Source organism: Hyaena hyaena, unplaced genomic scaffold (assembly GCF_003009895.1).
Source record: "Hyaena hyaena isolate Hyena2069 unplaced genomic scaffold, ASM300989v1 scaffold_3, whole genome shotgun sequence".
Taxonomy (NCBI): Eukaryota; Metazoa; Chordata; class Mammalia; order Carnivora; family Hyaenidae; genus Hyaena; species Hyaena hyaena.
In genome coordinates, this window is record NW_024080635.1 from 1,795,163 (window position 1) to 1,805,864 (window position 10,702).

Consider the following 10,702-nt stretch of genomic DNA (forward strand, 5'->3'; position numbering starts at 1 on the left):
AGTCAGGCTCTGCGCTGACAGTACGGAGCCTGCTTGGAAGTCTCTCTCCTCTCTCTGCCCCTACCCCACTTGTGCACTTTCTCTCCCTCTCTCTCTCTCAAAATAAATAAATAAACTTTAAAAATAGTCTAAGAGAAAGTATCTATTAGGTTTAACAATTGGAGATCATTGACTTCAGAGAAAACTTAAATTTGAAAGAAAAGAATAAAATCCAGATTAGAGGAATACATAGGGGATAAAGAAATAGAGATAATGAGAATAAACAACTCTTTAGAGATCTAGGTGGAAAGGGCATGTTCTAGTACTGTGTAACAAACCATCCCAAAACTTAATGGAATAAAAGAAAGCTATATTATTATGCTTATGGATTCCATAGATCAAGAATTGGACAAGTCACAGTAGGGATGGCTTGTCTGTGTTTCACAGTATCTGGTGTCAGTTAGGAAGACCCAAATGGCCAGGAGTGGGAACTGGAATCATCGGGAGGTTTGTTCACGTACAGTTCTGGCACCAAGATCAGGATTGCTTGAAAACTGGCTCCACTCTGCCTGCTGCCTGGAACACCTACACACAGCCTCTCCATGTGGCTTGGGCTTTTTGCAGCATGGTGGCTGGGTTCTGAGGCGAAGTGTCCTCCCAAGAGAGCATACCAAGATGGCGTATCCAAGAGCACTAGGAAGGAGCTGTGTGATGTTTTATACCTATCAACGGAAGTTACATTGCCTCATTTGCCATATTCTGTTGGGAAAAGTAGTCACAGCTTACCAAGATTCAAGCAGAAAGGGATATAGCTGCTATCTCTTAACATGAAGAATCTCAGAGAATTTGGGGACTTGTTTAAAACTACTACAAGCAGGGGCGCCTGGGTGGTTCAGTGGTTAAGTGTCCAACTCTTTTTTTTTTTTAAGTTTTTTTTAATGTTTATGTTTGAGAGAGAGAGCGTGCGCGTGCATGAGTGGAGGAGGGGCAGAGAGAGAAGGAGACACAGAATCTGAAGCAGGCTCCAGGCTCTGAGCTGTCAGTACAGAGCCTGATGCACGGCTCAGACTCACGAATTGTGAGCTTATGACCTGAGCCAAAGTTGGATGCTTAACCAACTGAGCCACCCAGGCACCCATAAGTGTCCAACTCTTGATCTTGGCTCAGGTCATAAGCTCACAGTTCATGACATTGAGCCCTGTGTTAGGCTCTGCGCTGACAGCTTGGAGCCTGCTTTGAGTTCTGTGTCTCCCTCTCTGGCCCTTCCTGGCTTGTACTCTGTCTCTCTCAAAATAAATAAATAAACATTAAAAATTAAGAAAAACTACTATAGGAGCACCTGGTGGCTCAGTTAGTTAAGCATCTGATTTCAGCTTAAATCATGATCTCACGGTTCGTGAGTTCGAGCCCCGCATCAGGTGAACACGAGCCCTACTTCAGGTGAGCAGGATCCCCGTTCTGGGTGAGCCCTACTTTCCCCTCCCTCTCTCTCAAAAAAATAAAAAATAAAAGTAAAAAAATAAAACTACTGTTAGCAAAGAGAGAGGGTATTACATAGAAGGGGGTAGGTAAAAGACTTAAACATGTTTAAATGCTAATGAAATGCATGAAGAAAAAAGATTAAATATGCAGGAAGAACAATTAATAGTGGCTGAATTTGTGCAATTGAGGGAGAAGGAGATCAAAATCTCAAACAGAGGAACAGTGCCTAGATAGAAAAAGTGAAAACTCCACTATCCCCATTGGAACTAGAGGGCAAGGACAAGAATATGGGTAGTCATGGTAATCTTCTTATTTATTTTTGAGAGAGAGAGAAAGAGACCGCGCATGAGCAAGGGAGGGCAGAGAGAGTGGAAACAGAATCAGAAGCAGGCTCCAGGTTCTGAGCTGTCAGCACAGAGCCTGACACAGGGCTCAAACTCACAGACCGTGAGATCATGACCTGAGCCAAAGTTGGACACCTAACCTTCTGAGCCACCCAGGCGCCCCTAGTCACAGTGGTTTTTAAATGCCTCCATATTCTTTGGCACTGCTCCCTTCTAGAGGTTCATCCTAATTCCCTTCTGCATGAGTGTGAGCTGGACTTAGTGATTCACGTCTATAGAATGGAATAAAGCAGAAACGATAGTGTGTGATTTCAGAGTCTTGGTGATAAAAGCAAAGCAGCTTCCTGCCTGTTCTTTCTCTGTCTTGGTCTGTTGTTCTGGGAGAAGCCAGTATCCTCAGGCGGCCATGTAGAGATGAACTGAGGCTTTCTGCCAACAGCCATGAGAGTAGGCCACCTTGGAATGGATCCTCTGGCTGCAGATAAGCCTTCAGCGTACTGCAGTCCCAGCTAACTAGTTGAGTGAAACCTTGTAAGAGACCCTGAGCCAGACCAGCCAGCTAAATTGCTTCCAGATCCCTGACCCTCAGAAATCTTGTGAAGTAATTAATATTTGTCCTTTTAAGCCATTAAGCTGTGGGGGCATTTTGTTATGCAGCAATAGATAACTTAGACACAATTTTGTACCTAAAAGTGCTATCATAACAAAAACCTAAAAAATGTGACTTTGGAACTGGGCAGTGGGGATAGACTGAAGGACTTTGAGATGAGTGTTAATGAAACTTGACTCTTTCAAAAAATAGTAGAGTCCTTATGGACTTTGAGGAGGTAGCCAGTAAGGGCTTAAAGGAAAGCCATACAAATCTGATTGGACACTGAAAGAAAAGGGGTCCTTGTGATGTATTGGCAGAAAATTAGCAACACTCTTGCCTGCAGTAAGGTGAACAGTAAGGAAAATGCACCTAATGAATTGGGTAAGGAGATTTCCAAGCAGAATGTTGAAGTGGCTGCCTCGTCTCTTCTTTCCACTTGTAGTAAAATATGAAAGAGAGAGATAAGGTAAAGGAAGGACTATTTGACAAAAGGAAGCCAGAACTTTCTGGTTTGGAAAACTCCTAGTCTTTCCAAGTGGCAAACAGTGTTAAAATTAAGAAATGGCTTCTGAGCAAAGATTAAATCCAGGACAACGCCAGGAAAACTGTCCAAAGGTGAAGTAAAGGGAGTAGTGTTAAAATCCTTTGCAAAGATCTAAGAAAGATCGAAGGTGTTAGCTCAGAGTATTGTTCATTTAGATAAAAGGCTCTTTAAAGATTTAAGGATGTGACTCATGGACCCTCATTCAAAGAGTAGAATTCCTTTTTAAGTTTATTTATTTATTGAGAGAGAGAGAGGGAGATAGAGAGCACAAGCCAGGTAGGGGCAGAGAGAGGAAGAGAGAGAAACCCAAGCAGGCTCTGCACTGTTAGTGCAGGAGCCCAACTCAGGACTCAGTCCCATGAACTGTGAGCTCATGACCTAAGCTCCTCAAACAGTAGAATTCTAAGAGACTTAGGGCATTGTTCCTTAATAGAAACTCAAGGCAGAGAAGGATTTATCTTGAAGAACTTTGTGAAGATACTTTTATCTAATGGAGTGAACCTCAAGAAGATTTGCAAGAACCCCCATGTTTTTCAGAAGAGTTTGGAGGAATACTGCCTACTTGGACTGAAAGGAGCAGAGGCAATACAAAATGAAAAGACACCTTCTGATCCCCAAAATTCTGCTGATAGAATACAATCTGTGAAAACTACATAGTTGCAAATTGGGATTTTCATGCAAAAGGAAGGATGACTCAGAGGGCAGAACCAAGAGCCACAGATGATTATCCCCAGGCTTTGAGTTCTAATCAAGGAATTTCCAACATTTGTCCAGAGAGATTTCAGAATTACTATGGACCAGTGATTCATTTGTGCCTGCATTTCCATCCCTTTTGAACAGGAATGTCCATAGTGATTATCCTATATGTACCACCACTGCCATTTGGTTAAGGATGAAGCAGATAACTTTTCTCTTTAGTTCATGGGTCTTCAGATCAGGAGGGACCATCCTCAAGGAGCTATGTTTAAGAAACTACACCCTTGGGAGTTATTGTAAGATGTGGATTAGCATGATCAGAGACTGAATGACATGAAAATTTTAATCCCAAAATATGAACAAGAGATTAATGGGCAGAAAGGAAGAGTGTGTATTTTCTGAATTGGGGTGATGGTTTATTGGTCATTGATTCTTTGTATTAGATTTGTCTGAGAGTGACAGACAATCTAAAATAACAATGGCTTCAACAAGATATACGCTTATTTTTCTCTCACATAAAAAACCTGGAGGTGGGACGCCTGGGTGGCTCAGTTGGTTAAGCGTCCAACTTCAGCTCAGGTCATGATCTCAGTTTGTGGGTTCGAGTCCCGCGTCGGGCTCTGTGCTGACAGCTAGCTCAGAGCCTGGAGCCTGTTTCAGATTCTGTATCTCCCTCTCTCTCTGACCTTCCCATGCTCACGCTGTCTCTCTCTTTCGCGCGCGCGCTCAGAAATAAATAAAACATTTAAAATTTTTTTTAAAAAAACTGGAGGTGGATGATTCAAGGCTAGTATCAGAGCTTCATGCTTTGAAGGCTTCAGGGAACCAAGCCTGTTTCGAAGTTTCTGTTCCAGCATACCTAGCATATGGCCCTAATGTTCCTATCCTAAAATGGACTGCCAACTCTACATTCAAAGAAGAGAGAGAAAAGAAGAATGGGTAAAGGGTATGTATTTGCTGTCACTTCAGGAAGATTGCTGGAATCTGCCACATCACACTTTTATTTACATCCCATTGGTCAGAACTTAGTCACATGGTCACCCCTAGCTGCAAGAGAATCTGGAAAATACAGTCTTTATATGGGGTCGTAATACATATAGCTAAACATTCTCTTACTAAGGAAGAAAGAGAGAAAAGATGTTGAGGGGCCACTAACAGTTTCCTAGAGTCAGTATTGTTACTTGTAGAAAATAGAATCCACCCAGGGTATTTTAAACTGAAAGAGCTTAATTAGACAACATTGTGTGACTTATGAATATCCAGGTGGGCCAGAGAATCATGCTGAGATGCTGAAAGTCAGGACAACAGCAGCCATGAGAAACTCCCAACCACACCACATGGCTAATGTCACAGAATCCCAAATGCTGCCACCACCTGATACTATGACGTTAGGAATAGACATTGAAATCTCTGCCAAGCTGCCTCAGAAGAACCAACCCCTTCAAATTATGTTTGCAAGAAGAGCTAATATACCCACAGGCATGACTTTTGCCTCACATTTCTCCTTTCCTCCATTTCAGTCTCATGTGGATGCATCTGTTTGAAAAATAGCTTCAGAGGAGTCTGGGAAATGTAGTTTTTAACTTTCCAGCCTATGCAGCATAGAAAGGCATACAAGAAGGGGATTGGGCAGTGTGGTAAATGAGCCAATACACAGTATAGGCCACAATCCATCATTTTGTATACTAATTATCCATACAAACTTACCATGCTTAAATTTCAAAAAAAGAAAAAAAAAAAACAATAGTAACAAAATGTTCCCGCCTAATATAATTCAACTGTCATAGAAAAAAAAATCTCAGTGTCTCAGTGAAAGGGAATACCCTATGACTCATGAAGAACTACAGCATTCTCTGAGAAATATTCATGTCTTATCCATTAAGTCATAATATGATATTCTGTAACCAAGAAAGAAAATGTGTATAGCTACTACAGTCCTTGTTTCTAAAACTGGTCACAGGGAATAGTTGGCATTTATAATTTCCTTCTTCTCCTTCCTATGTTATGTCCCATAATCCCATAATATCTTTTATCTTTTATGACTCTTTTTTTTACTTTAAGTCCTATTTTATTGCATATGAGGATTATTGCCTTCTGGATTCTTCTGATTTGTGTATGTCTGGCATAGCTTTTTCTTTTCTTCTTTTTTAATATTTTTTAATGTTTATTTATTTTGGAGAGGCGGGGGAGGAGCAGCGAGAGAGAATCCAAAGCAGGCTCCAGGCTCTGAGCTGTCAACACAGAGCCCGATGTGGGACTCAAACACAGGAACCATAAGATCATGACCTGAGTCAAAGTCAGATGCTTTACCGACTAAGCCACCAAGCACTCCTGGCATAGCTTTTCTATCCTATTTTTATTTTTATTTATTTTTTTTAAATTTTTTTAATGTTTTTTTTTTTTATTTATTTCTAGGAGAGAGAAAGACAGCGTGAGCCGGGGAGGGTTAGAGAGAGAGGGAGACACAGACTCTGAAACAGGCTCCAGGCTCTGAGCTGGCAGTCAGCACAGAGCCCGACACGGGGCTCGAACCCACGAACCGCGAGATCATGACCTAAGCGAAAGTCAGACGCCTAACCGACTAAGCTACCCAGGCGCCCCTATCCTATTTTTAACCTTTCCATTTCTTTTTGTTTTTAATGTATGCTTTGATAAATTATATTGTTGGAGTTTTAAAAATTAGTCTGAGAATTTCTTTTAGTTTTGAATTTAATGCAATTATTGTATTTGCAGTTAAATTAAGATTTACTTCTGTCATTATTTTACATTTCCTTTATGTTTTATTCCTTTTATGCTGTTTTTACTGTTCTTCTCTTTATTGGCTAGATTGAGTTTTCTTCTCCTGATTTAAAAGTTACATATTTGTTATTTTGTTCATATTGTGGTTGTCCTTAATTTATTACCTATATTCATGTTTTTTACTCTTATAAATAATTACATGTATCAATATTTATTTATTTACCTTAATAAGAAGGTACTTACGCATATGCTCATATCTCTTTTTTTTTTCATGTTTCTTTCTTTCCACCTCTGTCCAGAATTGATATTATTATAGATGTGTTTTCTCTTTTCATCTTATTTGATACAAGCCCTCTTTTAAAAAACTAAGATAAACTTTATGAAAGTATTTGAACACTCTTTTTTTTTAAAGTAAACACTAGGCCCAACATGGGGCTTAGAGTCAGGACCCCAAGATCAAGAGCCACATGATGTACCAAATGAGCTAGCCAGGAACCCTGAAGCATTTGAACACTCATATTTCTCCAATCTCTTGGAGCATCTCTGGGATTTGTGTCTCATTTCAAGTACTTTCTTTAAGACTGTTTTCAATGTTTGTGCAGTAAAGCTTTCAAAGCATTATGTGCCAGAAAATATTTTTATCATGCTCTAACATTTGAATGACAATTTGACTGGATATAAAATTCTAGAATCAAAGTTCTCTTTCTTTAATACTATAAAACATATTACTCTATTCTTATCTTGCATCCAGTGTTGCTGTTCGGTAGTATAATACCAAATCGCTCTTTATCTTCCCATAGAATTCTTTTTTTTTCTTAATTTTTTTAACATTTATTCATTTTTAAGAGATAGTGGGGAGAGGAGCAGAAAGAGAGGAAGATACAGAATCCAAAACAGGCTCCAGGCTCTGAGCTCTCAGCACAGAGCCTGATGCAGGGCTTAAACTCACCATGAAATCATGACCTGAATGGAAGTCAGATGCTTAACTAACTGAGCCACCCAGGTGCCCCTCTTCTCATAGAATTCTTTTACAATTCCCTTAAAATTTTCTCTTTGTCTTTGATATTCTTCTGTTTTACATTTGATAGTGTTACATTTTGTTATAATGTGTCTAAGTGTAGATTTTTTCTTAATACTCCTGTTTGGCACTCTATGGGTCCTTTTACTCTAAGACCTTTCATCCTTCTTTAATTCTGGGAAGGTTACCTTCACTATTCAAAAAATAATTTATTCCTCACCATGGTTTTTGCCTGCCTCTGGAACCCCTAATTTTTCAGATGTTGGCATTTTTATTCCTGTCCTCCATGTCTCTTGACTTTTTTATATTCTTTATCTTTTTGTCCTTTCTTGCTATCTTGTGAAAAGTTCCTCAATATGATCTTGAAATTTACTAATTTTTCTTCAGTCATATCTATCCTTCTATTTATTCTATCTCTTATGTTCTATTTTCTTTTTTTTTTAAATGTTTATTTATTTTCAAGAGACAGAGAGACAGAGTGTGAGCAGGGGAGGGGCAGAGAGAGAGGGAGACACAGAATCCGAAGCAGGCTCAAGGCTCTGAGCTGTCAGCAGAGAGCCCAATAGAGGGCTCGAACCCACAAACTGTGAGATCATGACCTGAACTGAAGTCAGATGCTTAACTAACTGAGCTACCCAGGCACCCTGGTTTGATTTTCAATTCTAATATTTCTTCTTGGTTCTTTTTTATGATTTCTTATTACCTCATATTTTAATATAATCTGTTCTCTAAGTATTTTTATCATCCTCATTCTAAATTTTTTATTTATTCAAATAATTCTTAGATTATATATATGTACTTGTGCGTGCATCTGTGTGTGTGTGTGTGAGAGAGAGAGAAAGAGAGAGAGAGAGAAGGAGAGAGAGAGAGATTCAGTTTATTGTTTCTCTCATACTAGTTGCATATTGGCTCATGAATTCATGTCCTCTGAAAGTATTGGCTATTGTGTCTGCTAATGAAGTACTTCTCAAACTGTGTTGAAGAACTAGATTTTCTTTGCAGACATATGTATTATTTAAAACTTCTTACATTGTCACTTACTTTCACTTTCTGCACTTATTATAGACCAGGCACATCAGTCTGTGAACCACACGTCAACCAGTATTGCCCTAATGCACAGTGGGAACAGATATTGGTTCAGGGTGATATATTGTATTAGCCTTTCCAGCTATTCCCTTCTTTCATTCTGAGAGGACCGCAAGTCACCACTCACTGCTGTGTGATGTTCAGTGCCTCTCTGGAGACAGAGTGAGATTCCCTGCTCCACTGTCTGCTTTGGTTTGTGACTTGTCTGGACCAATGGAGATGAGCAGTGACAGCATGCCAGTTCTGAGCAGGAGTTTTAGGGCACATCATAAGTTTCCACCAGAGCTCTTGTCCTTCGTCTCTGCTGCGTAAGTATGTGACCCAGGGACACCTGAGTGGCTCAGTCAGTTGGGTGTCTGACTCTTGGTTTCAGCTCAGGTCATGATCTCATAGTTCATGGGTTCAAGCCCCACATTGGGCTCTGTGCTGCCAGCAGAGTTCCTACTTGGAATTCTCTCTCTACCTCTCTCTCTGCCCCTCCTCTGCTTGCATGCTCTCTCTTTCTCCCTCTCTAGATAAATAAATAAACATCAAAAAAATAATAGGGGCTGCTTTTATAGCCCAACCTGGGTCCCAGAGTGAGGTGCTTTGACCCACAGAAGCTGATCTGCAATCACCAACTTGGAAAGACAGCAAGAAATATTTTGGTTGTTGTAAACCAAGGGTCCGCACAGTACAGTCCATGGGCCAGATCCAGTCTATTGTCTGTTACTGTAAGGCCCATAAGCTAAGGATTTTTTTCATTTTTGAAAAGTTGAGAAGTAATATATGCTCAGTAAGTCGTATATGAACGAGACATACACCAAAGGAACCAAAAACATACAATGGGGGAAGGACCATCTCTTCAATAAATGGTGTCGGGAAAACTAGGCGGCAAAAGAATGAAACTGGACCATTATCTTCTATCACACAACTTCAGTGTAAGACCTGAAACCATAACACTCCTAGATGAAACTATAGGCTGTAAGCTCCTTGACATGGAACTTGGCAATGACTTTTTGCATTTGACACTAAAAGCCAAAGTGTCAAAACCAAAAATAAACAAGTGGGATAACCTCAAACTAAAAAGCTTCTGCACGTCAAAGAAAATGCTCAACAAAATAAAGACAATCTACTGAATGGGAGAAAATACTTGCAAATCGTCTATCTGATAAGGGATTAATATCCAAAATCTACAACAAATTCATACAACTCAATAGCAAAAACAAAACCCAAAACCCAAAAACCAAAACCAATATGACAAAACCAAGCCAATGGGCAAAGGATCTGAATAGAAACTTTTCCTAAAAAGGCTTCTAGGTGGCCAACGGGTACATGAAAAGGTGTTCAGCATCAGTCACCATCAGAGAAATGCAGATCAAAACCACAATGAGACCTCACCTCACTCCTGTTAGAATGGCTGTTATCAGAAAGATAAGAAAGCAGGTGTTGCTGAGGATGTGGAGAACAGGGAAAATTTGTGCACTGTTGGTAGGAATGTATACTGGTGCAGGCATTGTGGAGATGTGGGAAACAGTATGGATGATCCTCAAAAAATTAAAAATAGAACCACCATATGATCCAGCAATTCCACTTTAGGATATTTAGCCAGCAGAAATGAAAACACTAACTCGAGGAGACATACGCACCCCCATGTTCATTATAGCATTATTTACAATAGCTAAGACATAGAAGCAACCTAAGTGTTCGTGTCCATGAAGGAATGGATGAATAAAGAAAATACACACACACACACACACACACAGAGGAATAGTATTCAGCCATAAGAAGGAGGGAGTTTTGCCATTTATAACAATATGGATGGACGCTGAGGACATAATGCTAAGTGAAATAAGTCAGAGAAAAAAATACTATACAATCTCACCTCGATGTGGAATCTAAACAAAACAAAACAAATTCATAGATACAGAGAACAGATTGGTGGTTGCCAGAGGTGTGGGGGGGGGGGAGGCAAAATGGGTAAAAGAGGTCAAAGGTTACAAACTTCAAGTCATGAAATAAGTCATGGGGATGTATACGTGTGGTGACTATAGTTAATCATATTATATTGTGTATTTGAAAGTTGCTAAAAGTGTAAACCTTCAAAGTTCTCGGCACAGAGAAAAAAATTCATAACTGTGTGGTGGTGGATATTAACTAGACTTACTGGGGTGATCATTTTGAAATATATTCAAATATCAAATCATTATGTTATACCCCTGAAACTGATATAAGTTACATGT